General features: G+C 34.4%; 2 protein-coding genes and 1 long non-coding RNA gene across 13 annotated transcripts in view; 2 read left to right on the top strand and 1 right to left on the bottom strand.

Moving 5' to 3' along the window:
- Window positions 1-27,307, top strand: part of CTNNA3 (catenin alpha 3) — a 1,849,311-nt gene that overhangs the window by 702,928 nt on the left and 1,119,076 nt on the right. The gene's annotated exons all lie outside the window — the stretch shown is intronic.
- LRRTM3 (leucine rich repeat transmembrane neuronal 3) overlaps window positions 1-27,307 on the bottom strand; it is a 193,549-nt gene that overhangs the window by 122,180 nt on the left and 44,062 nt on the right. The window lies entirely within an intron of this gene.
- Window positions 17,738-23,341, top strand: LOC143653831 (uncharacterized). The gene is made up of 2 exons (XR_013161552.1): window positions 17,738-18,677; window positions 22,682-23,341. It is a non-coding gene; the product is annotated as an uncharacterized LOC143653831 (long non-coding RNA).

The following is a 27,307-nucleotide window of genomic DNA, read 5'->3' on the forward strand; positions in this document are numbered from 1 at the left end:
AGCACATTTGACTGCCCAAGAGTTAATGAGACTGACAAAGGAGAGTTTGTGAAGGGATTTTTTAAAAAAGTGATTGGATCTCAGGGAACTCCTTAATAAGCAAGGAAATGAGGAGGAAGATGAGTTGTGTAACGTGTGATCAGAATTAAGAGGTGACCCTGGGGCCATTTAAGTGGGAGGAGGGAGGTAGAGGTTCAGGAGAGAGGTTAATAATCACTCATCCATTGTAAGCGTTGTTATTGGGAAAGAGGGTAAGAAGGAAAAATAAATTGCACCCCTCTTCTTTCTCATGAGACTTTGCCTTATTTTAGCTTTATGCCTTATTTATACTAAGATACCTATTCAGATTATAGAATGTTTTGAAAGCTTTTTAAACTTGAACTGATGATACTGATGTAACCTGGTGAATCATAATGGAAATATCAGTTTCTTTACCATGCTATAAAATAATGTATGTTATTGAATGTTAATAAAAATATGTATACCTTCAGAATAAAATTGTCAGGTTGACCACTAAATAATAACATATACAGTATCTAGGGTAAGAGTGTCCCAATTTATACAGAATGACTGAGTTTATAGGGTTGTAGTAGAAGATATATACCTTAATTTTAGTTGAATATCTGTGTAATAGCTAGAAAATCATTGTATTGGCTCAAATGAGGTTTTGGTGGATTTTTACCAAATTAATAAACTATATTATTATATTTCCACTTCTCTAGAATCCAAACAAAGAAAAACTTGAACATAATCTTCTTAGTTACCCTATGAAGTAGTTTTATTTTTTAGGATCATCTGTAAATAAGTGAAGAGACAGAGGGTAAAAGATTCGGGAAACTCATTCAAATTCACGTTGGGAAGTTAGAAATGAGTTAGAAATCTGAATTTAGTTTCTGTCCCCGAATTTAGTTTCCTTCCTGATATTAAACTGCCCCATACCATTCTAAGCACAGTGAATTATTGACCAAAAAATTAAATTATAACTAGTTAAAGTTTCGATGCTAATTGTACATCATTGTATTCTGATTCTTTATAATTTGGCAATCCATGTTTGATATGATGGAAATTTTTATTAAAAAAGCCATTCAATTAGTTTCAAAAATGAATTTTCAAAAGCTGCATAAAGATAAATTAATTTATTGTAAGTTAAATTAAATTGTAAAGCTACTGATTAAATCTGAAATCTGGATTAAAATTCATTTTTGCAAAACTCATCCAAATGATGAGTTTGATCATGAACCAAATTCATAAAAATGAATATCATCAAAATGATTCATTTGTCAATATTTTATCCTATTTTCAGTGTTTTAAATTTAAGGTATGCTTCTATTTCTTTGAGAGGCAACATTGTGTTCCCAAGTTAACTTCACAAAATTTAAGGACCAGATGGTTTCTAAATGATTCATGGTAATGTGGACAGTAGTAACTGGATGAATTTCCCTGACAATGAGGTTGGTAATAACTGGATAGATATCCCTTTTGTTCATAGTCAAATGGAAAACAAACATTTTTTAAGCATCGTCAAATGTCAGACCCCAAACCTCTGCATTATGCCCTTCTCCATCCTCCTCCCCAATCCCTATCAAGCAAAAATCACTTCTACCTTCAAAAATGGAGCCACAGCCTTTTATACCTTATCAACAGATGAGTAGAACATATGGAATAAAAATAAATACTAGGGGGAACAAATGTTAAAATAAATTTAGTTTCAAATGCTAGTGATCAATGAAAGGGAGGGGTAAGGGGTATGATATGTATAATTTTTTTTCTGTTTTCATTTTATTTCTTTTTCTGAATAGATGCAAATGTTCCAAGAAATGATCATGATGATGAATATGCAACTATGAGATGATATTGTGAATTACTGATTATATATGTAGAACGGAATGATCAAAATAGGAATGTTTGCATTTATTTGGTGTTTTTTTGTATTTGAAAAAATTAAAAAAAAAAAATAGAGCCACAGACTTTGACCACTTCTCACATCATTGCTCATCTGAATTAATGCCAAGCCCTTATAAATGTCTCCCTAATTCTGCCTTGTGAGAGAGATCATACCATGCATCCCTTCACATTCTGAGAAGCTAGAGTCTTCACAACACACTCTACTCGTCACCATTATCATAACTGCCTTGTCTCCACTGCTCATATCCTGTACACTTTACTCCAGCTGCCCTAGCTTTCTTGCCGTCCTCTAAAAATGCTAAAAGAACCCCATGCAAGATCTTTCCACTTGCTACTTTTTTAGCCCAGATTACTCTTTGGGTTATTAGCTTGGTGTATGCCTCTTGCTTCTGTCAGATCTTTGTAACTAACCCTGAACTCTTACCCGACTTGATTTCTCTCTATCTTACTAGTAAGTATCTTTCTAGTATCTTACAGTAGAATGTAAACTTCAGGAAGGCAGGGAATTTGGGATATTTAGTTCACTCTTTATCCTCAGTGCCTAGTAGAGGGCCTGGTACATAGTAAGGTGCTCTATAAATATCAGTTGAATGAATAAATTAGTGAATAAATACATGAATGAATGAGAAAATGTTAACACTGAAAAAGGTGGTATGATCTCCATTTTATAGTATGATAAACCAAAGTAATCAACCTGATAGTCATGGAGTTATAAATCCACTATAATTCACTATGGATGAGTCTGTATCATTTTCATATTGACTATAGACTTTTCCCCTCATGAATGATTAAGTTTTTCAATGTAATTTTTTCAATCACAGAAGTAGCTAAATTAATTCAACAAACACTTATGAGAATCTAGTATGTACAGGTACTGATTTAGTTTTTGGAACATACTGATGAAGAAGACAGGAAAATCTGGTGGTTACAGTTAGTGAGACAGATACACAAATTAAGAAGGAAATATCAGTTATAAATGCAATGCCAAAAATTAAAAGAGGTGATGTAGTAGGAAGCAACTCAGCAACCACATCAGCTGGTGTCCCGGGTATTTTCCATTTGCCCACATTCTGACCTGTTTTTTGCCCTTCTCCATCCTGCCTTTTATCTCAGGAGGATGACTTTTATAGGTTATCATTGGGCTTCTTTGCTTTTGGCTTCTATTTGGATTTTCTCAATGGGAGCTGTTGGCAGAAGATTTGAAAATGGGGGAAGGTGAGGACTGGGTATAAATTCCCCTAGATCCTCCCTGCCAAGATTGGCAGTGAATGATTTTTCTCTACCTATTGACATGTTCCTGTTGGGAAACCCTCTCTGTACAGTTCCATGCTCTGAGTTCTAGGTACTATTTTTCCTTTACTCTGACCCCTAATGCTGGTTACTACCCCTCTTTGGCTATTGTAGTTTGAGAATGCTATATTGTCTCTGGTTGTTTTCCCCTAACCTTTATTACAATAAATAATAATTAAACTACTATGTTAAATAGTCCTTTTATTAATTATATTATGTGAGTGTGTTATCTGTGTCCTACACACTCCTGAATGATTGATAAATGTGGTTGGAAAAGGCCTTTGTGATGAAATAATAGATAATTTGAGACCTGGAGAAGGCAGCCCTGAGGAGAACATTCTAGATAGAGAGGGAATCTGGTACAAAAGGGGCTAAGGCAGGAATGAACTCTGTATGTCTGAAGGATTGAAGGATTTTGGCTCAAGTGTAGTGAGCCGGGGGCGGGGGGTTGTAAGAAATGAGGGAAGCATCTGGATCTCTGTTCTTACATTAACATCCTTCTGAAACTAAAAATAAAAAAACAAAGCAAAAAAATAATAATAAGTTGGTGAATGGTAATATTTTGTTTAAAGTCTTTTAGCCAATTCTGTTTATTCACAAGTTCCATGAGGAAAGGAAAAATTACTTAAATGATTTACATTTTCATTTTACTTTATATGTAGCACATTTCTTTAAGTCATTTAAATATCATAAGATAAAAAGGATAAAAGAAGCAAATAATTAATAGAGAAAATGTCTGTAGGCTATATTTTTATTTACCCTAATATTGAAAGGAGTCATTAACTCATTTAGAAGTAATTTAAAGATCAAATTTACACAGCAGTTCATTCTAAAAATCTGTCTTCATTGCTTTATTGTGTTTGTGAGGCCAAAATGACTTCTTAAGAAGCATAAAATTTTATTTTTTTAAAGAGTTACATTTAGTTCTCTGTTTTTCTCTCATATTTACATTAGGCCAATTTCACTTGTCTCCTCTGTACAAGAAGAAATTTACTTCTCAGATTTTTTACCTTTCTTCTTTTTACCCTGTCCTCTTATTTATCACTCTAATTTGTTTTAGTCACATATTGAGAGTCATATTTGCTATATACTTTTGGTCTCCCTTCAGCAAATTGATCTTCAGAAATCTTCTGAATTTCTGGTTCTCAATACTGATAATAAATGAAATCACATTCTTAAAGAATGTTACTTCCTGAAATATTTTCACTTGTGGTAAATATATTATCTTAACCTAAAAGATGGTTTTGGTAGTGAATAAGCACCTAGAATAGTGTTTGGTATTTAGTAGGCAATCAAATATTTATGGAATAAATGCTCGCAAGCTCAGGCTCTAGGGTTAAATAGATAAGATTTAGTATTGCCTTACTCACTAAGTAATATTGGGAAAGAAATTTAATCTCTCTAAGCTTAAGTTTCCCCCAGCTATAAAATTCATATAACCATTATTTCTACTACTTAAGGTTATTGTAAGAATTAAATGACATAATGCATGCAAGGGTTTAGCACAGAGCCTAGCATATACAAAGGACTGAAATGTTAAGCTATTGTTATTATTTATTCATTTATTGCATGGGCAGGCACAGGGATACGAACCTGGGTTTCCGTCTTGAAAGACGAGAACTCTGCTTGCCATGACCCACCCCTGCTGAGCCACCATGACCTGCCCCTGCTAAGCCACCATGGCCCACCCAATTATTTTTAAGGTTAATTATTTTGCTAACCCAATAATAACACATTTTTAACACATACTATATTTTAGTGGTAAAATTTTAACAGTGTTTATTTATCAGTGAAAATTTCATTGTTTACCAGAAACATTTAAAGGTTAAAAAATTATTAGTGGATAAACAAAATGTGGTATATACATATGAAGGAATATTATTCAGCAGTAAGAAAGAATGAAGTTCTGAAACACTCATAACATGGATGAACCTGGGACATTAAATTGAGTGAAATAAGTCAGATACAAAAGGGCAAATATTGTGTTATGAGACTAAAATGACATGAAAGCTAGAAAATTGGTTGCGAAAAGATAGAATGAGGCTAGAAACTGGGGAGTGGTTGCTTAATAAGTGCAGAATTCTTAACTGGGTTGAATTTAAATGTTTGGAAATGGGTAGAGGGAGCACACTATTGTGAGTATAATTAACAGTCTGAATTGTGGGTGAATGTGGTTGAAAGGGAAAGTTCAGAGTCATGTATGCCACCAGAAGGAAAGCTACAGGTTAAAACATGGGACTGTTTAACACAGTGAATCTTGTGGTAGGCAATGACTGTGATTAACAATACAATTATTAAAATGTTCTTTCATGAACTAGAACAAATATACAACACTATTCCAAGGAATTAATAATAGAGTGGTATGTGGGAAAAAATGCAGCTATTGCAAACTATGGACTATAGGTAATAGCAAGATCTCAATATTCCTTCATCAACAGTAACAAATGTATCACACCAATAGTAGGGACCAGTCATAGGGGGCGATCAGGGGTATGGGATATTTTGGTTTTTCTTTTTTCTTTTCTTTTACTATTTTGGGTATTGAAAATGTTATAAAATGTATTGTGGTGATGAATGCACAACTATGTGATGATACAGTGAGACACTGATTATTTACATTGGAAGGATTGTATAGTGTGTGAATATATCTCAATAAAATTGCATAAGAGAACTCTGGGCAGAGAAAGAAAAACAAGCAAACAAAAAGCTTATTAGTGACTGAAGAGCTGGGAAGAAGAAATCTCCAAGACTTGAATACAACTGTACTATACTTTTCTCATTTGTAATGTATATGGCTATATGTCCAAGATTAGTGATATTGTTCTTTGGTTTGTAATTCATGAATTGTGTAATGTTTAGATGAGAAATGTAACTATCACCTTGCCTCCAACTAGATTGGAAATATTGTATTATGATTGTTTGATTTTTAAGTAGACCTGTTTTGTCAGGAATTATTCTAGAACTTAACTTTGATGTAAAACCAAGCTAACTAAAATCTGTAATAGATGTGGCAGATACAAATTTAAATCATCACCCTATATCCCTCAACCCTCCATTAAAAATATGTAAAGACACTACAGAACTCAGGGATATTAAGTAAACACCTTACTCTCATAAAATGTTGCGTTCTCTAAATACTAAGGAAACTTTATTATTTTGTAAAAGCTTCTTTTACTGAACCCTCCTTAGCACCTTTACTTAGTCCATGAAATGATAATGTGAATTCCATCTAGCACAAGGTTGTAGATTGATTGTAACATGGTATCCCTTTTGAAGCAGGTAAAATATTGCTTTACTGAAAATGGAGCATTTTTAATAGAACAATAAAATTTTGGTCCTGAGAGTGATCAAAGAGACTCTTGCATAAGTTTAGAAATCTAGATTGTAGAAGATCTTGAATGGATGCACGCCTCTTTTTCTCTTGGCCAGTGTGGTTTTATTACACTGTGATCCTTGTCATTCTCATATCCTGAAATGTTTACCTAATGAGGTTAGATCCATTTGAACTGCTTTGCCAGGGTATCCCCATATTGAGACAGAGTTATCTGTGGAGATGCTTCTCTATCACCACCTTCGTCATCACTGCACATTTTTCCTTATTTGAAACTAAGGAACCCTCTTCTCTAATGAATAGACAATTTAAATGTAATTTCAATCCTTTCTCTTTTGTCTGTCTATACAAGGTACTATGGCTTCTGTGATTTTATTTTTGTGTATGACTGTGTGTGTGTGTGTGTGTATATATATTAGAATATGTCAGCCATAGTAGTACTAGAATGAACAGGGATAGTGAAAGGCGGGGAGCATGGAGGGAATCAATATTCTCACTGTATACTTCTTATACACTGTACATTGAAACCACATTTTTCTACAAATTATAGATTATATTTCCTAACTGTATCTTGGGAAAACTAATAAGTGTAGGAAAATTTCAAATAGCTATTTTCCAGAAACTCAGGGGGGAAGTTAAAGAAAATATGCTGCCATAAATAAAGCAGAGTTAATTAAAAGCCAGTTTCACAGCCAATATATGGACGTTGTAAGAAAAAAAATGATAACTTGAAATGTATATTGTTATTAGAAAAAGCAATTTTATTTAGGAAAAATATGTGAAAGGAGACCCTACAATGACTCATACAAGGGTCACTGAGTAAACAATATTGTGATTTTGACTGGAGAACTCATGGAGAAAGATTATGTCAGTATAATCATGGTGTTCTTAAACGTTTACAATAAAAGCAAGGTATTCCTATTGAAATTTGTGATGGGTTAATTAAAAGAGAGTTTCCGTTTTTGTTAAGAAACATAGTAGGAATATTTCTAAGCTTTAAAAAGTGATTAGTAACTTATCGTATACCTTTCTAATACTAATTACTGAAATTTATTTATACCCCTCATGCCCACTTTATATTTTTTCCCTGAGAATTGCATGCACTAGGATAAGTTATTTTTCTTGTGGAGAAAGGTTGAACTATCCATTGCATCCTCCACTTGAGATATTTTCCTGCTGCTCTTGGCATTGAGACAGGGGTTGATTGGCAGTACCAGCTCCTCAGCAATTTCCCCCTGTTTGCTGTGTCCCAAAAGAAATAGCTGGTTCAAAACTCCAATTCATGACTGTGATCAGCTTTACAAATATGAAAAAGTGTTTTCAAGCACTAGAACAAATATATGACACTATTAGAAGGAGTTAATAAGAGAAGGGTATTTGGGAGAAAATCTACTTATTGCAACTTATTATTAAAGTATAAATACTTTAATATTCTTTTTATTTTTTTAACATGGGCAGGCATTGGGAATCAAACCCGGGTCTCTGACATGGCAGGTAGGAATTCTGCCACTGAGCTATTGCACACCACCCTACTTTAATATTCTTTTAACAACAGTAGCAAATGTACCACATTAATACTAGAGGTCACTTATAGAGGGGATAAGGGATATGGGATGTTTTGGGTTTTCTTTTTATTGTAGGAATAAAAATATTCTAAAATTGATTGTGGTGATGAATGCCCAACTATGTGATGATACTGTGAACCACTGATTATATACTTTGGGTGAATTGTATGGTGTGTGAATAAATCTTAGTAAAATTGCGAAAAAAAAACCCCAAAAAACTCTTTTAGTAACAAGGAGTTGCAGGGCTCACTCCTCTTCTAAAAACAGCTACTGTATAGAAAGAAACTGTTCAAAACAACTGTTCTGGGGCTCTGGAGACCAGAGGAGTGTGGCACAGAATCTAGGGAAGAGCAGGATGAAGAGACTGAGGAACTGTGGGGAAAAACTGTAACTCCCATGGCATCGCTCCTGGCACCTACTCCCTCCCCTGCTTAGCCTGGTGAGCCTCTGTAGAACAGAAGGGCCAGGGAAGTCCTCCTCCCTAAAAACTGATCCAGCTATTGGCCGGTGAATTTAGTAGTGCTGAGTCCCACTGCTTTAGCCTATCTATCCTTTAAGCCTATCCAGGTGCGCCATACCATTATTTTCACCCATCAAAATAATGGAGCTAGGAGAAAGCTAAAAATACCTGCCTTTTTAGGGTTGTGGGAAATTGGATGCTAAAGCATGCCATCTCCTGGGCAGATCAGGAAAGTGCACCTTCAGTGAGCCATCAAAAACTGCTTCTTAGAGAAGACTGCCATTTTCTGGACATGCCAGGAAAGTGCAGCCTTAGGAAACAGAAAAAAAGCTTTTTTTTTAACATCTTTCCTAATCCTTTTTCAGGGTCCTTTGGAACTAGTCTGTTTCTTCAGTGTGGGCTGCTAGTCCTGTTTTTGCTGGTAATAGAGATGAATGAAGTGTCAAAATAGCCTTAACACAAACCCAATCAACAGCAGACTCCTAGATAAGAGGCAAAACAACATTCATAATAACCTCATCAAGATAATCAGATGCTTAAATATCAGTCAAAATTACAGACTATACTAAGAAACAGAAAGATATGGGTTAGTCAAAGGAACAAAATAAAAAGTTGAAGGAGATGCAGAATTTGGAACAACTAATCAAAGATGTTCAAAAAAATCTCCAAACCAATTCAAGAAGATGAAGTAAAATATGGCTAAAGAGATAAAGGATATTAAGAAGACACTGGGTGAACATAAAGAAGAACTTGAAAGCATGCAAAGAAAAATAACAACTTACAGGAATGAAAGACAGAATAGATGAGATTAAAACTATGTTAGAGGCATACAACAGAGATATGAACAGCCAGAAGAAAGGATCAGTGACCTAGAAGGCAGGACATCCAAAATAGAACAGAAAAAAGGACAGATGGAGAAAACTGTGGGAAAAACTGAGCAGAGTTTCAGGGAATTGAATGACAGCCCAAAGTGCAGAAATATTTGAATCATGGATATCTCAGAAGGAGATATCTCATGATATCTCAGGAGGATATCAAATATTTGAAAGTGAGAGGCTAGAAAATGTATTCCATGAAAACAGTAACACAAAAAAGAGCTGGGGTACCTATATTACTATTGGACAAAATAAATTTAAATGAAAAAATGTAAGAGACAAAAAAGGAGGCCATATGCTAATAAAAGAGGAAGTCAATTAAAAATAACAATCATAAATATTTATGCACCTAACCAGGGTGCCCCAAAATACATGAGGCAGACACTGGCAAAACTGAAGGGAGTTATAGATGTTTCTACTACAATAGTTGGGGATTTCAATACACCACTCCAATCAATGGATAGAACATCTAGCCAGAGGATCAATAATGAAACAAAGATTTAAAATATATGATAAAGGAATTAGACCTGCCAGACATATATAGAATATTGCATCCAAAATAGAAGTATACACTTTCTTCTTAAGTGCTCATGGATTATTCTCAAGGATAGATCACATGTGGGTCACAAAACAGGACTCAAAAAATTTTAGAAATCGAAATCATGAAAAGCATTTTCTCTAATAATAATGTAATGAAGCTGGAAATCGATAACAGATGGAGAACTAGAAATTCACACGTATTTGGAGATTAAACAACTCATTCTTAAAAAAAATCAATGGGTCAAAGAAGAAATAGCAAGAGAAATCAGTAAATATCTTGACATGAAATGTTTCCCTCTAGAATTGGCAAAAAGATGAAAATGCCCACCATCACCACTGTTATTCAACATTGTGCTAGAAGTTCTAGCTAGAGAACTTAGACAAGAAAAAGAAAAAAAGAGGCATTCAAATCAGAAAGGAAGAAGTAAACTTTTGACTATTTGTATATAACATGATCCTATATCTACAATAAAGCTACTTCAGCAAAGTAGTGGGATACAAGGTCAACACGCAAAAATCAGTGGTATCTCCATATACTGGAAATGAGCAATCTGAGAAGGAACTCAGGAAAAACAAAATCCCATTTACAATGGCAACTAAAAAAAAATCAAATATCTAAGAATAAATTTAACTAAGGATGTAAAATACCTGTATTCAGGAAAGTGTAAAACATTGTTAAAAGAAATCACAGAAGATCTAAATAAATGGAAGACATTCTGTGTTCATAGATTGGAAGACTAAATATCATTAAGATTTCAGTTCCACCCGAATTAATTTACATAATCGATGCAATCCTAATCAAAATTCCAGTGGCCTACTTTGAAGAAATGGAAAAGCCAATTATCAAATTTATTTGGAATGTTGAAAACCACAAATAGCTAAAGACATGTTGAAAAAGAAGAAAGAAATTGGAGGACCCACACTTTCTGAATTTAAAGTATCTTACAAAGCTGCAGGGGTCAAAAGAACATGGTACTGGCACAAAGATGGACATGTTTTTCAAGGGAACTGAATTGAGAGTTTAGAAATAGACCTGCACATTTTATGGTAAATTGAGTTTTTTAAAAACTTTTTTTGTTATATAATATACATACAAAGCAAAGAAAGAAAAAAGCCATAGTTTTCAAAGCACTCTTCAACAAGTAGTTACAGAACAGATCCCAGAGTTTATCATGGACTACTATACCGTCATCTCAGATTTTTCCTTCTAGCTGCTCCAGAATGTAGGAGGCTAGAATATATATTCTTTATCATCACTTTTTTCCCCTTTTTTGTGAAAAATATCATATATACAAAAAAGCAATAAATTTCAATGCACAGCATGACAATTAGTTGTGGAACAGATTTCAGAGTTTGATATGGGTTACAATTCCACAATTTTAGGTTTTTACTTCTAGCTGGTCTAAGATACTGGAGACTAAAAGAGATATCAGTATAATGATTCAGCAATCATACTGATTTTTAAACCCAACTTGCTCTGTATAACTCCGCCATCACCTTTGATCTTTATGGTGAATTGATTTTTAAAAAAATATTTGTGTTGATAAAACAACATACAAATACAAACATTCTTAACATACAAGCATTCCATACATGGTGTAGAGTCAGTGGATCATAGTACCATCACATAGCTGTATACTCTTCACTATGACAATCCTCTAGAACATTTGCATCACTCCAGAAAAAGAAACAAAAAGTAAAAAGAAAAAACTCACACACACCACACCCCCACCCCTCCCTCTCACTGAGCACCAGTATTTCCATCTACGCAATATATTTTAACTTTTGTTTCCCCTATTACTTCTTTATTTTTTTATCCATATTTTTTACTCATCTGTCCACACCCTAGAAAAAGGGAGCATCAGACACAAGGTTTTCACAATCACACAGTCACATTGTAAACGTTATATATATCTATATACTGTCATCTTCAAGAAACAAGGCTACTGGAACACAGCTCTAGAGTTTTAGATACTTCCCTTTAACCACTCAAATACACCATAAACTGAAAAGGGATATCTGTATAATGTGTAAGAATAACCTCCAGGATAACCTATCTACTCTATTTGAAATCTCTCAGCCACTGACACTTCATTTTTTCTCATTTCTCTCTTCCCCTTTTTGGTCAAGAAGGTTTTCTCAATCCCTTGATGCTGGGTTCCAGCTCATCCCAGGATTTTTGTCCCACATTGGCAGTGAGATTTACACCCCTGGGAGTCCTGTCCCATGTGTGTGTGTGGGAGGGAGGGCAGTGGGTTCACTTGCTATGTCAGATTAGAGAGAGGTCACATTTGAGCAACAAAAGACGTTCTCTGGGTGTGACTCTTAGGTCTAATTTTAAGTAGGCTTAGCCTATCCTTTGCAGTAATAAGTTTCATAGGGTGAACATCAAGATCAAGAGGCTCAGCCCCTTGATTTGGTTGTCCCCACTGCTTGTGAGAGTATCAGAAATTCTCCAAATGGCGAAGTTGAATCTTTCCCCCTTTCTCCCTTCCCTTAAGGGGACCCTGCAAATACTTCTTTATTCACTGTCTATATCACTCTGGGATTTATTGGGGCATCACACTAACCTGTACAAACCAACAAAATCTCTTGTCCTATTTGAAACACCTTGTATTTACCATGGTCAACTAAACTGATTATACAAGTTAAATTAGGAAATTCACTCCCCCAAATATAAATTTTGCACCAAATAAACATTTCTCCCTTTGGTCTCACACAGAAGTTAAAATTTTAAGATATGGACAATATCAGGTGAATTGATTTTTAACTAGGTTTCCAAGTCCACTCAACTGGGGCAGAACACTCTCTTTAACAAATGATGCTGGGAGAACTGGATATACATATCCAAAAGAATGAAAGAGGATGCCTATATCATACCTTATAGAAAAATTAATTTGAAATGGAGAAAAGATGTAAATATAAAAGCCCAGACATTCCTAGAAGGAAATGTAGGGAATCATCTTCAATATCTCTTGGTAGACAGTGGTTTCTTAGATTTTATATCTGAAGCACAAATAATGAAAGAAAAAATAGATAAATGGAAAAATAGATAAAATGGAAGAATTTTGTACTTCAAAGGACTTTGTCCCTTGAGGACATTATATTGAACAAAATAAGCTAGAAACAAAAGGACTAATTATATGGTCTCATTAATATGAGCTAACTATAATGAACAAATTCTGAGTTAAATTCAAGAGCAGAGGTTATCAGAAGATAGAAAGAAGGCAGAAATTGTAGAATTGATGCTTTAGGAGTACAGAATGCTTAATAAAGTTAATTGTAAAGGTTTGGGAATGGATAGAACAGTACTGTGCAATGGTAGCACAGTGCTGTAAGTGTGATTTAAAAAGTTGAGTGTGAGTATGATTGAAAAGGAGAGCTAGGGTCATGTATGTTATCAGAAGGAAAGCTAGAGGATAAAAACTGGGATTGTATAATTTAGCGAAACTTACAATGATGGTGATTAATTGCATAAATATAAGAAAGTTCTTACATGAGCTAGAATAAACCTATGCCAGTATTACAAGGTGTTAATAATAGAGTATTATATGGTAAAAATACAATTAATGCAAACTAAGGGCTATAGTTAACAATAACATTGTAATATTCTTTGATTCATTGTTACAAAGGCACTATACCAAAACTGAATGTTAATAATAGGGAGATATAAAGGTCTGGGGGTGGAAATGAGAATATTCTCATATTGACTTTAGTGGTGAATGCAGAACTATGTGAATATACCAAGAGCCACTGATTATACACTAAGAATGGATTGTATGGTATGTGAATAAAAGTGTTAAAAAAAAAAAGAACTTTGTCAAAAAAGGTGAAAAGGCAGCCTACTCGATGGGAGGAAATATTTGGAAACCACATATCTGATAAGGATTTAATATTCAAAATACATAAACTCAATGATAAAAAAAAACTCAATTAAAAATGAGCAAAAAACTTGAATAGACATTTTCCTAAGGAGGAAATACAGATGGCTAAAAAGCACATGAAAAGATATTCAACCTAGCTTTATATCATCTTATACCTACTAGAGTGGCCATTATTAAACAGAAAACTAATAATTGTTGGAGAGGATGTGGAGAAATAGGAACACTCACTCACTGCTGGTGGGAATGTAAAAACAGCTGCTCTGGAAAATAGTTTGGCCATTCCTCAACAAGCTAAATATAGAACTGCCATATGATCCAGCAATTGTGCTACTAGGTATAAACTCAAGAACTTAAAGCAGAGATGTGAAAAGATTTTGCACACTGATATTCATAGCTGCATTATTTACAATTGCCAGTGTCTATTAACTAATGAATGGATAAACAAAATGTGATATATATATACAGTGGAATATATTTGGCCAAAAGAGAAAATGAGGTCCTAATACATGTAGCAAGATGGTTGAACCTTGAGGAATGTCTGGTCAACGACAAAATCAACTCAATTAAAAGTGGGCAAAAAGCTTTAATAGACATTTTCCTAAGGAGGAAATACAGATGGCTAAAAAGCACATGAAAAGATATTCAGACTTTTAAGCCAGACACCAAAAGTCCAATATTGTATGATCTCATTGACATGAACTAATTATAATGAGCAACTCATGGAGTTAATGCCTAGAATACAGGTTACTGGCAGATAGAATGAGGGTGGAGAATAGGAGGCTGCGCTTAATTTGTTCAGAATTTTTAGTGTTGATTGGAAACGTTTGGAAATGAATAGAGATGATGGTAGCTCATTATTGCCAGTGTAATTAACAATTAACAGCGTTGAATCCTGTGTGTGACTGTGGCTTAAAGGGGAAGTTTAGGGCCATGTATGTCACTAAAAGGAAAGCAGTGGATGAAACATGGGACTTTATAACACAGTGAACCCTGGTGTAGATGTTAAAGGTTGTTAATAGTACAAATATAATAATATTCTTTCATGAGCTAGAGCAAATGTATGTCACCTTTTTTTTTTTTTTTTTTTTTTTGGCATGGGCAGGCTCCAGAAATTGAACCTGGTTCTCTGACCTGGCAGGCGAGAATTCTGCCACTGAGCCACCATTGCACCACCCTATATGTCACTTCTAAAAGATGTTAATAATAGAGTGGTGTGTGGGGGAAAATACACCTAATGCAAACTATGGACTATAGTTAACAGTAAAATGATAATATTCTGTCATCAGTTGTAACAAAGGTACCAAACCACTGCTGCGTGTCAATAATAGGAAGGGATGAGGGGCATGGTGTTTTTATTTTTGGAGCAATGAAAATGTTCTAAAATAGACTGTGGTGATAAAAGAACAACTCTGGGATTATACTGAGAGCCATTGATTCTACACATTGGATGAATTGTATGGTCTGTAATTAAAACTGCTTTAAAAAAAAAAAAGTTGGTCATCATGTTATTCAGATTGCCTAAGTGAAAAACATATAGGAAAGTATGGCGCCGGCACTTAATAAACATTTGATGTGTAATGAAAAAAATAAACCTTCAATTCACAAGTTAGTACAATCGGGAACAATTGTATTACAAATGTTCATCAAGAACGACAATCGCAAATGCAGTGCTACAGCATTTTTTATCCCTACTTAGGTGGGTTTCTCATTCCTTTTATTGTTTTCTCCATCTGGAGTAGTCTGGGCACCCATACAAAACTCCCCAGTACCTAAACACAGACACATTAGTTTGGGCTGCCTCTGCTCCAGATACTAAGGAGAGATTTTGTTGGCATAATGTATCAGGGTATTATGCCAGCTCCAGATTCCTTGCCCACGTGGTGATGAGGAACATGGAATGGTGGGTTAGGATGGATTGAAGTCTGTGGCAGCTGATGCTTCCAATTGTCTTTCTGCCAAGTGTGCTAAGCTATAGACATTGAAGCATTTTCAAAAATAATAAAAAAATTTTTGTTCAATAACTTTTTAAGTCCTGCTGACTTTTTGAAATCAATATAGCAGATTGTAATTGATTAATGAAATGAAAAATCCCTGCCTAACCTGTAAGCTCAAAAGTCGTTTTTCTCAACACCGTGCCCTTCTGCATATTTGTGCACTTTCTTTTGTGCTGCCTGAGCCAAGGATGCCATCAGAACTGAAAGACTCAAGCCCTCTGTCGACACACTGTTTAAAATGTAGCTTGCAAAAATAAATAAATAAATAAATTAATTATTAAAAAAAAAAAAAAAAGGGCAGCCACGGTGGCTCAGTAGGCAAGAACGCTTGCCTGTCATGCCAGAGGACCCCGGTTCGATTCCCGGTGCCTGCCCATGTATTAAAAAAAAAAAAGAAAAAAAAAATGTAGCTTGCATTGCCTCTCTGGGGTCTTCTCTTTTTCCCTGTTTCTCCTCTACCCAAGCAGTTGAAGGACTTCAGCTTTTTTCTCACGGTCCCTAATGCCCTCATAATACTTTATTGGATAGGCAAGGCTCTGTTTATACCTGTCTTTTGACACTTTAGTCTATTTGCTGCTCTTCCTTTCCTCTCCCCTTATCCTTTCTCCCTTAGTTTATCTTACTTAGCTTTTCTCTTGCCATTTGGCCTTATCTCTTCATTGAGCTCTTTTATTCTATTTTTATAACCTTATAAGGTGAACAAATTTGCTTTCTCCCATTTTAATTGTTTGATTTCAGTACTTACTCTTTCATTCTTAACATACTATTTTATGTATATCTTCTCACACCCCACCATAATTATATTCCTACATCACCTTAAAAAATATTGAAGTAACTGCTATTTGCCAGGCATTCTTCTAGGTGCTTTACATCAAATTATCTCCCCAAGAACCTACAAGGAAAGTATTATCCCTGATTACAGGTGAGGACACAGATAAAGAGAGGTTAAGTAACTTGCTTCAGGACACTCAACTATCAGGGGCAATGCTTGTGTTTGAAATTCATTCTATTTGTACTCCAAAGCCTATGTTTCCTTTTTCTAGACCAACATGATGCTTCCAATTGTCTGTTTTTCTTTAAATGCTTAACTAGCAAAATGTATCTCTTGGCTGCCTTTAAACTGGGTCATTGTTTCCAGTACCACTTTTTCACATAGCTCTGCCACTTAAATTGCCAGAATGCAAATGTACTATTACAGGATTTTGGTTTTTACGAAGTGTATTGGTTGGCTTACTCTTTTTCCTGAGTTCCCTTCCATCTAATACTCTGCATATGGAGCTACTTGTTTCATCATTAAAGGTGGAGAAAAGTGTTCTCACATTGTAAAGAGTCACAAAGAGCCATCCCATAACCTAGACAAATGAACAGACAGCTGAGCCAAATAGGCAACCTTTGGGAGCTTCATGCAGATTTCATCTTCTCTTTGTTCTTACGATGCTACATTGGGAATAAGTAAGCGGTAAAATTATAGAACACTGCAGCAGCAGGAAAGAGATGCAATGTCTTTATTTCTTAAGTGGTTGAAGACACCTGGAGTTTCCTCATACAGGTACTGTATATTGCAGTTAAGTGCCATGCTGCATCCATAATGTATTAGTTTACAGTGAGTTAATGGGCTCCCTCCATCTGAAATCTTGTATAATATTGCTGTAGCATCAGACATTACTGTCATTCAAGATGTTCAACATTGAACCAAAAATTAACCACAGATGCCATATAAAAACATCTGCAGATTTAGATTTAGCTATAGCAGGAAGAAAATGTTGTTCTATGGAAGTTGGGCCAAAAAAAGCAATAGAGATATTCTGTAAATGAGGAGGAGGAGAAGCAAATTGAGGTCAAGCTACTAAAAAAGGGGGGGGGGGAGTTGATACTTCAGGCGGTAAATGGCAATATAAAAAGGGCTAAAAGTACAGGAAAAGTGTATGGGATACAGAATAATAAAGAATGAGTGATGCTTGAGTGAACTGATGAAGTTTTCAAGCAGAAGGTCTAATCAGAACATTATTTCAGGTTATAAATGAAGCTATAAGGAAAATACCTATAAATATGATAACTCATTTTTTGTATTTTTCAAGCAGAAGGTCTAATCAGAACATTATTTCAAGTTATAAATGAAGCTATAAGGAAAATACCTATAAAAATGATAACTCATTTTTTGCATTTGCTGTTATCAGACTATTGACTTAGGAATAAACTGCTAGAAAACCTTGGATACTTAAAGGGATCAATGTCTGGGAAGAAAATTTTGGTGGACAAGGAGTAAGCAAACCTAGACTATTACAGAATTCAAGACCATCTTGAACATCTGTGGGCTTGAAAGCTGCTGTCTGTTAATGGACCCTCATGAGAGTAACTGGTGCCAAGTTGGGGAGAATGTTGGAGGGTCAGCTGGTGAAATTCTGAAAACTCAGGTGGCAAAATTGTATTTCAAAACCATTGTGGATTTGTGAGATGCTCATTATTTCAGTGCCATCTGCTTTTTTTTTTTGCTATTCATTAGCTCATTTAGTCACGAATGGGTAGGAAGTTCTCAATAGTTTGGGTGCCCATTCAATTTTGATTTCTGTTTGCAAAATGGAAAAGGTCAATGACAGCTGTGCCAATGTTGGGTTTGTCTTTTCTCTGCATGGGCCAGAAGGTGGCTTCGGCTAACAGAGCAAGCAGGTATATGTATTTCCCTCACCCTAGTGTTTGGCTGCCTAAAACCATTGTCTTTGCTGCCTTATAGTACATCTGGCTTAGGAGAAGAGACCAGGAATATTGTGGCTTCTAAATCACCCATTGACTTCATTGGTGAAATGGAGAAAAGACTGGTTATTGATCATCATAGGTCAGTCCAAATATTCTTTACATGTAAATTGTCTCTGCTTCTCTGGTTCAGAAATTAGGTATTGAATGATTTGATTATTGACCAGGAGACCTACTTGGTAACTTACAAGTTAATAGGGACATTCTAGGTCTTTCCATCTTTAAAGGAAAAAAGAAAAAGAAATCTAGATTCTTGAGGTACAGCCTTATTTATCTTTGCCTTCCCTACATTAGTTTTGAACGTAAAAGATTAAACACTTCACAGTTAACTACATGCCAGTCTATCAGTACTTCAAGAAAACAAAACTGTTTTGAATGAGCCTCATATTTTAAAAATCTAGGAAATGATAACACCATTTCAAAGGGCTTTTGGTCCAAGAATATTTTGAAAAACTGGAAAAAGTTTGAAAAAATCTGGAGTACCACAATGATGTCAATTAAGCGAGTATTGCTAACATTTTTTTTTGAACATATTGTGTACCCAGCTGTATTCTAAGGATTTTATTTATATCATTTTATTCATTACACCAAGTCTTACAAGTACTATTGTTACACTGATGTAGTAACTGAGGCATAGAGCAGTTAACTAACTTTTCAAGGTCACAGCAAGAACATGTTACAGCCATTTTACAGATCCTACAAAATTAACCCCTAAGTCTGCATTCTTAATTTAGACTTTCCTGGGTGGTGTGATGGTGGCTCAGTGGCAGAATTCTTGCCTGCCATGCTGAGGACCTGGGTTTGATTCCCGGTGCCTGCCCATGTTAAAAAAAAAATTAAATTAAATTAAAAATTAGACTTTCCTGCTTCTGTCATATATATTCTCGTTTTGGAAACTCTTATGTAACAAGTTTTTCATTCTCCCTCTTAAAGATAAAAATACATGAAAGGGGGAACTTCTGTAGGTGTATTCTAATACTGTGCACAAGCTTAAATGGAATAGAATACCATTTTAACTGATAAATATGTTTTCCTCACTTAAGAAAGAACCCATTCTAAAAGTAGTATTTAATGAATAGTTATGTGAGGAGTCGCTGTTTTATGAAGGGATTTGTTACTTGTCAGGAGGATTGAGTAAAGACTTCCTTCAAATGATAGGCATCCTGCATTTCACATAAAATACATTTCATATAAAACCAGGGTAGGCACTCATTTTAGGACAGTTATTTTGGGTATGTCGTCTTGTCTGCATGATACTTTTAATTCAGTTAAATAAAAAGCCTTTATGAAATAGTGCAATATATATTGTTTAGTATGTGCATTCACTGAAAATTTCTGAATTGCAAAATTATTTGGTATATAGAGTTGCTTTGGGCCTTTATGGTCTTAATTCTTTAAGACTGTATTTTTAGAAATGGTCATTGATAGTAATGCGCATTTAGACACATATTTGTGCCTCTTGTGATGGTATACAAAATTATGACTGTCTATACCCAAGCTGCATTATTCCACACTTAGTAATAAAAGTTTGATTATGTGTAATTCTTTCCTAAACTATATGTTTGGTTCATAAATGTTGAACAAGAATATTTAAACTAATGAAGTGTTTTGTGTAGTTTCCAAATTAAAACAAAAGTGATCCAGAGAAGTGTGAGGTTATAGAGTGTGAATAATCTTAAATCCATTGATGATTTGAAGTGCAGGAGTTATGAAAAGCATCAATCCACCCATCTCAGAAAGAGAATCCTGTTTCTTTTCACCAGCCTTTACTCTTTTGTTATGGAGAAAAAAAGAACTCCTTATCTAATAATGATAGATGGCTTTTTTAAGTTACTTTGACCTCTAAAACAAACAAACTGATTACTTTTAAAATTTTAAAACACTTCTGCAAGTTCTTTAGGTAGGAATTGTGAATTTTGTCTGGCTTTCCATTTTATGCTTGATAACAAGCAACAGGAAGTCATTCTTTTAGTGATTTATGAATTGGGGCCAATCCTATAGCTTCTAAAATTTTTATTGCAAAGCTTCTCTCAGTCTCCTATCACAAGACCATCATTTTCATAGGTATTTTAGGAAACTTTTGCCATTTCAAGCCCTTAATATCTTTTCCCACTGATTTATATTAGGTTGCTGTTTTAGACAATAGAACTACCAAGCATCGGTTTACTTTCATGCAAACATTTAGACATAGAAACTATATTGAATTTCACCTGAAATGTCCAGCAAACCTCTTGAGATTAACAATTTTAATTTTGATTAATTTCAGTATCCAAATGTTAAACCAGGGAAAACAGTTATTTGAAAAACAATCACTGCCTAAAAAATATATATGGGTTTGGTTTCCATTAAGAGGCCTGTGGTTTGTTATACATTTTTGCTAAAGTCTTCAATATGAGGATTAAGAACTTATTTTGAGCAAAATATATAATGAATGCAAAGGCACTAAGTTCAGAGAAGAAAGTGTATTAAGCATGGAATGAGTAGATCAGACTAGTAGAGAACTAATGAAAAATCAGACTAGTAAAGTAAATTTGGTCCAGATTAAAGAATGCCCTGAATATCAAACTTGGAAATTTGACCATTTTTCTTTAAGAAATTCATTGCAGATTTTTAGTAAGAGTGTAACATAGTTACAGGAGTATTATATGAAGAGATCACTCAACATTTTATAGGGTAAACTGGTCATGAGGTTAGTATAGTAATCTATGGATAGAGTGATGAGGGCAGGAATAAAAGTGGTGGTGGTGAAATGAAAAGGAGTACTGTGCATTCATTAGCCTAGAAAATGTGTGATACATGCTGTTCTCTCTGAGATGTTCTTCTCTCCTCTTTCAGCCTTACAATTTCTTAAGTTCAAGTCTCAGCGATAATGTCCTTTTACAGGAAAGTCTTCCTTGATGCCCAGTCTAAGGAAGCCCCCTTCCCCATTTAGATGCTCTTGTTTTGTTTTGTTTTTACTTTGCAGTGTTTGCAACACATATACTTATTTAGCTGTTTGTAATTATTTTACAAATCTTCCCCACCAGACTTAAAGCACTACAAGGGCAGGGACCAATTTATTTTATTCATCACAATACCGCCAATACTCACTAGGTAATAAGAACTATTGTTTAGCCTCCAGAGTTGTGTTGAGTATAGAGGAAAATGAAGGGGGGGAGGGGTCAGGAAAGAGTCAAGTATAACTCAAGATTGAAAACTCAGTAGTATGTTAAGAAGCTATAGATCTATCTTTTATATTTTAGAATGAATGAGGGTTTTTCCCCTTAGTATCTCTTTTATTGAATATTGACAAAATGAAGTAAGATTTACTGTTTTAAAAGCATTTATAAGGAATATTGTTTTCCACCTTTTACTCTCAACTTTTCTGTATGTATTAGATGATTTTCTTAGATCTAAATATCTATATAGATACTGTGATGGTTAAGTTCCTGTATAAACTTGGCCAAGTAATGATGCCCAGGTGTCTGGTCAAGCAAGCACTGGCCTGTTACTGCCAGGGAATTTAATGGGCTTAAATCATCAGTAAGTCAATTGCATCTGTGGCTGATTACATCTACAATCAACTGAGGAGATTGCCTTCAGCATGAGAGGCTTTTCATTCAGTCAGTTGAAGGTTCTAAAAGAAGTGATGATTTCAGCAGTCAGAAGATAGAATTTCCATATCTACTTCAGAGAGCCAGCTTCTCCTGGGGAATTAATTGAAAACCTTCATTGGAGTTCTCAGCTAATAACATGAGTTTTATATATTTTCCTGATAGCAGGTATTGATGAGGAAGAAGTGCTAAGTCATGTGGTATTGAGAGAAGCAGGGAGAGAGGACTATTAAGTAAAAGAAACAGAAGAGAATAGGGAGGCTGAAGATTTAGCAGAACAACTAGGTCTACTCCAGAGAGGGGTGACCTCAAATGATAGATGAGACCCAGACTGTCTTGTGGTTAGACTGGCAGAAAACTGAAAAATTGTGCACAAACCACTGAGCAAAGCACTCTGTACTTAACATTCCATAAACTCAATGAATCTGAGAGCTTGAAGGAAAGTCAAAGACTGATCACTTCCCAATTCTTGATTCCTTTTTGCAATATCCAGCCAAATAGTCATCAAGCTTTGCCAGAGCATCTCAAGAAAGAGAAACTGTCCCAGCTACTTTCCAATTTATAACAATAGCTGCTGACTCAGAAGCCAATCTGAACAGGGGACAGCTCATCAAATCACAGCTAAGCCAAATAAATCCTTGTCCACAACGCTTAGTCATCCACTCTAATACTTCTCAAAGGCAAGTGTTATGTTTATGCTACTTATTGGTACTATCAATACTATTAATTAAATGAGAATATCTTTATTAGAAAAGTTGCTATGATAAGAGGTATATATTTTGGAAGTGTTCCCTCTTAGGGAACGAGTCAGTATGGAAACTAGCTAGCAATGCACATGCAGAATCACATCATGGTTTGCTTAGATTGAAGTAGGCTTTTCTAAATGATGGAATGCTGATTTTAAATGGTACTGAAAAATAATCCTTTTGGCCAGACAGAAAATGGAAAGTTTTAATGGAGCCTAAAATACTAACTTACTCATCTCCTTTTTAAGAACTACCTTTGATTCAAAGCTACTGTTTTACAATTGTTTCTGCAGATTTTAGGCCCACTCTTGATTCAGAGCTTGTGTTGGCCTGGGCTATAACAAGATTTTCCCTAAGAAGAAAGGAGTAGTATAGAGAACTCAAAACTAAATACAAAAAAAAAATAACTCAATAAAATATGGACAAAAGCCTTGAACAGACACTTCAGTAAAAATATACAAGTGGTCAACAAGCACATGAGAATATGTTCATGTCATGATGCGATACCGACTCACTCCCACTAGAATGACTAAAGCAAAACAAATACCAACAGATTAAGTGTTGTAGATGCTGTGCACCAATAAAACTCTTATACATTACTGATGGTAATGTAAAATGATATAACCGAATAGGAAAACAGTTTGAGAGATTCTTTTAAAAGGTAAGCATAGACCTACCCTGTGAACCAGCAGTTCCACTCCTAAATGTTTACCCGAGAGAAATGAAAATATATGTTGATGAAAGACCAATAACACAGATGTAGCAGCTTAATTTATAATACTCAAAGCCTGGAAATATTCTCAATATCCATCAACAAGTGAATGGATAATCTAGAGTGTTGTCTCTGAATATATAGTGGAATACTACTCAGCAATAAAAATAAACAAACTACTTCAGTTCTTTATATTTGTCTTTTTGTCTTAAGGAACAACTTACTCCAGCCCAGGTTACTACAAGCTCTGTTATCAGAATTAGACCTAAAAATACACTGAGTGAAAGAAACCAGACACAAAAGTACATTGAATGATTCTGATTACATCAAGTTCAAGAACAGGCAAAACTAATCTGTTGTTATAGAGATCAGTAGTTGTCTGGTACAGAGTTGGGGGGATTAACTGAAGAGGGGCACAGATCAATTTTCTTGGGTGATAAAAATTTCCTATATATTGATTTGGATGATAATTACACTGGTATAAATAGTTGTCAACACCTATCAAATTGTACACTTTAAATCTGTGCATTTTTTCTGTATGAAAATTATACTTCAATGAAGTTGATTAAAAGTAAAGAAGTAGGGGCAGTGCAATGGTGGCTCAGTGCCAGGGTTCTCACCTGCCATGCCGGACCTGGGTTCGATTCCTGGAACCTGTCCATGCCAAAAAAATAATAATAATAAAAATAAAGAAGTAAGTAAGTAAGTAATAATATAACAGAATTATTTTGGAGCATATTTAATTTACACAGCTGAATTTTAGCATTGTGAAAATGCAAACTATATGCGGCTAATTATAAATGAGAATATTACTAAAGTAGAGTTAAAAAGGCGTCTATTTAGAAATTTTTGGCTACCAGTACATTTAAATATGTGAAATTAATGCTTGCAAATTTAAGATTAAGATGCTTTAATTTTTCAGTTTAATTCAGATTATCGTTGACACTTCTTAATCATAATTAGTGAGAATTTTGTTGTAATATCAATGTTAGTGTCTTATGTCCAAAGAGAAAAGGCCTAGTAGAGTAAATATTGTGGATTTTATGTTTATTGCCAATTTACTTCATCAGCTCTCCTGTATTGTAATCCGTATTCACTTCTGTTTCATTTCACCTGCAAGTAAATACTGGACATTTGTTCATAAGAGTTTTAAAAAGTTATTTTCAATGAATAAGTGGATGATCAAAATAGGAAATCACTTTGGGTAATTAAAAAAAAAAAACTGTTCTTAAGGATTCCTGAAATATTTTGTTACTATAGTATATATTTTTTCTTAACTTGTATAAAAACTGCTTGTGATTGACTTAAGTTTTAATATTGACATTTCCAAACATTCTTATTCCTTTCTGCTATATTTATTTATCCAACTTTTCTAGATTTATGAAAAGTTTAAAAGTTCAATTTGGCAGAACTCTTAGTCTCTTACATTAAGTTTTTAATATTATATATTTGCTTATGTTACTGTCTTCCTTAGAAAAAGTAATATATGAAAATTTATCACTGGAAACAAGTATTATAACAATCTGGGTGATCCAAAGTTAAATATTTTTCAAGAATAAATGCACCCAAAATACATTCATACTGAGAAGAGGAAGAAGAGTTAATATTTTTAAGTTAATTAAAAGCATTCCAATATACTATTTATATTATGGGAAATTTGAGAAATTTTGAACAGATTATCTTCTTATGATTAAGGAAGGATTGGACTTTGAAGCAGAATAACAAACAAGGGGAAATTAAGATCAGCCTGTGCGAGAAATAAAACTTTGTTCACCCACCTAGAACCTGAAACATCACATTACATTGGTGATTTTTGTCAAATCCTAAAGGATTTTAGCCCTAAAATAAGGAGTAAGTGTGCCATGGGGACCCTTAAAAAAAAGCACTTAAAAACTCTGTGGAGGGTAGAGCTCAAGACGTTCTAAGGAACTATAAAGACAAAGCTCTCAAGGACAATGAAGAAAATGTTTAAAAATCATAGGAGTCAAACAGAGGAGCATAACTGTTTCTGAAACGAATTTACTTCACTGTTTCTGAAATGAATCTTCACAGAATGAAATATACTGAAGTGTGTTGTAGTGTTTTAAAACAAAATAACATGTTCTGCTTTTGTAGATAAAAATGATTTTGGTCAAGGGTGGGCCACAGCAGCTCAGCAGACAAAGTCATGCCAGAGACCCGAGTTCGATTTTTGGTGCCTGCCCATGCAAAAAAAGAAATAAAAAAGAAAACAAATAATTTTGGTCAAGAAATGTTGAAAGAAGGAAAACCCACCCTAATGTGACTTTGTAAGAATAATGGAGATGACAATATTCTTTGTACTTAAAAATAAATTATGCTGATGGTGTGTTTTCTATCTGTAGGTTTTTGCCATTGACAGGGTTTACCTGCAAACTCAGTGATGTGGGAATGGTTTATAGTCTTACCTACCTGTGCCAACATAACAGTGATGATGACAATCAACAACATTGAACTCTCACTATTCGTTGTCATTCTCCTAGGTACTTTATATAAAATTATCCTCATAGCAGATGAGTTGAAGTATGTTCCTCATTTTAATGACTTCAAGGGTTAAATAGGCGATCATAAAGTTTTGGTAATGGATGGTGGTGATGGTGGCACAACATTTTGAGCATAACTAACAGCACTGACTTACATATTTGGAATATGGTTAAAAGTGGAAATTTTAGGTTGTATATATTACTAGAATAAAAAAATAAAACAGACATAAGACTGTACAACACAGTAAATGATGGACTATAGTAAATAGTACAATTATAAAAGTGTTCTTTTATTAATTGGAGCAAATGACCACATTAATGCAAGGTATTAACAAGGTGGTATGAGAACTCTGTATTTTATGCAAGACTTTTCTGTAAACCTACAACTTTCTAACTAAAAAACATGGAAAAAAAAAAGTTGAATAACTGGCAAAATGCCACCTAAATGACAAAGGGTAGAATTGAGAACTAAGCACTTTGACACTTATTCTAAAGCCTGTGCTGCATCTACTTGATGATCTTAACTCTCAGGTGCGTCCTTGGAAGTTAAAGAAAGTCTGAGGTGATAAATCATTTATTCCATTAAGATCACGGAGAGGGAGAAAAGGTCAGGAGGAGACAAATAATGAAAATAGTCAGAAATGAAAATAAATGTGCATGGAGAAGAAGGAAGAAAGAAAGAAAGGAAAGGAAAACAACTGGAACCTTGGCACAATTAATAGAAGACTTTTCTATTCCATTTGGTTTGATGACATTTCCTTGCTTGCACATTGAGACTTTTTGAGACTTTATCTCTATTATCTTGTGAAAATGAAGACTATCAGGACAAAGGAATAAACATACAGAGAATGGTTTGACTCTATCTTCTAAGACTTTTCAGGTAGAATTCAAACATATTTGGGACTCTTCTACTATCTTTTAAAATAATTCTTTCTGGAGCCAAGTAAAGGAGCCAAGTAAAGGAGCCAAGTAAAGGAAAGACTGAATTTCTAAGAGTCTGTTCTGATGTTTTGTGAAAATAACGTCTTTATTTAGAAGCACATTTTCTGGTTGCATTTATTAGATATTTCAGGTCATTCTCATCTCTTAAAAGAATACCTCTTTGAACCATATTTCCTTTGTGTTATATTTTATGTAAATCTAAGTTGGCACTAAAATTT

This window comes from Tamandua tetradactyla, chromosome 13, assembly GCF_023851605.1.
Source record: "Tamandua tetradactyla isolate mTamTet1 chromosome 13, mTamTet1.pri, whole genome shotgun sequence".
In the NCBI taxonomy this organism is placed as follows: domain Eukaryota; kingdom Metazoa; phylum Chordata; class Mammalia; order Pilosa; family Myrmecophagidae; genus Tamandua; species Tamandua tetradactyla.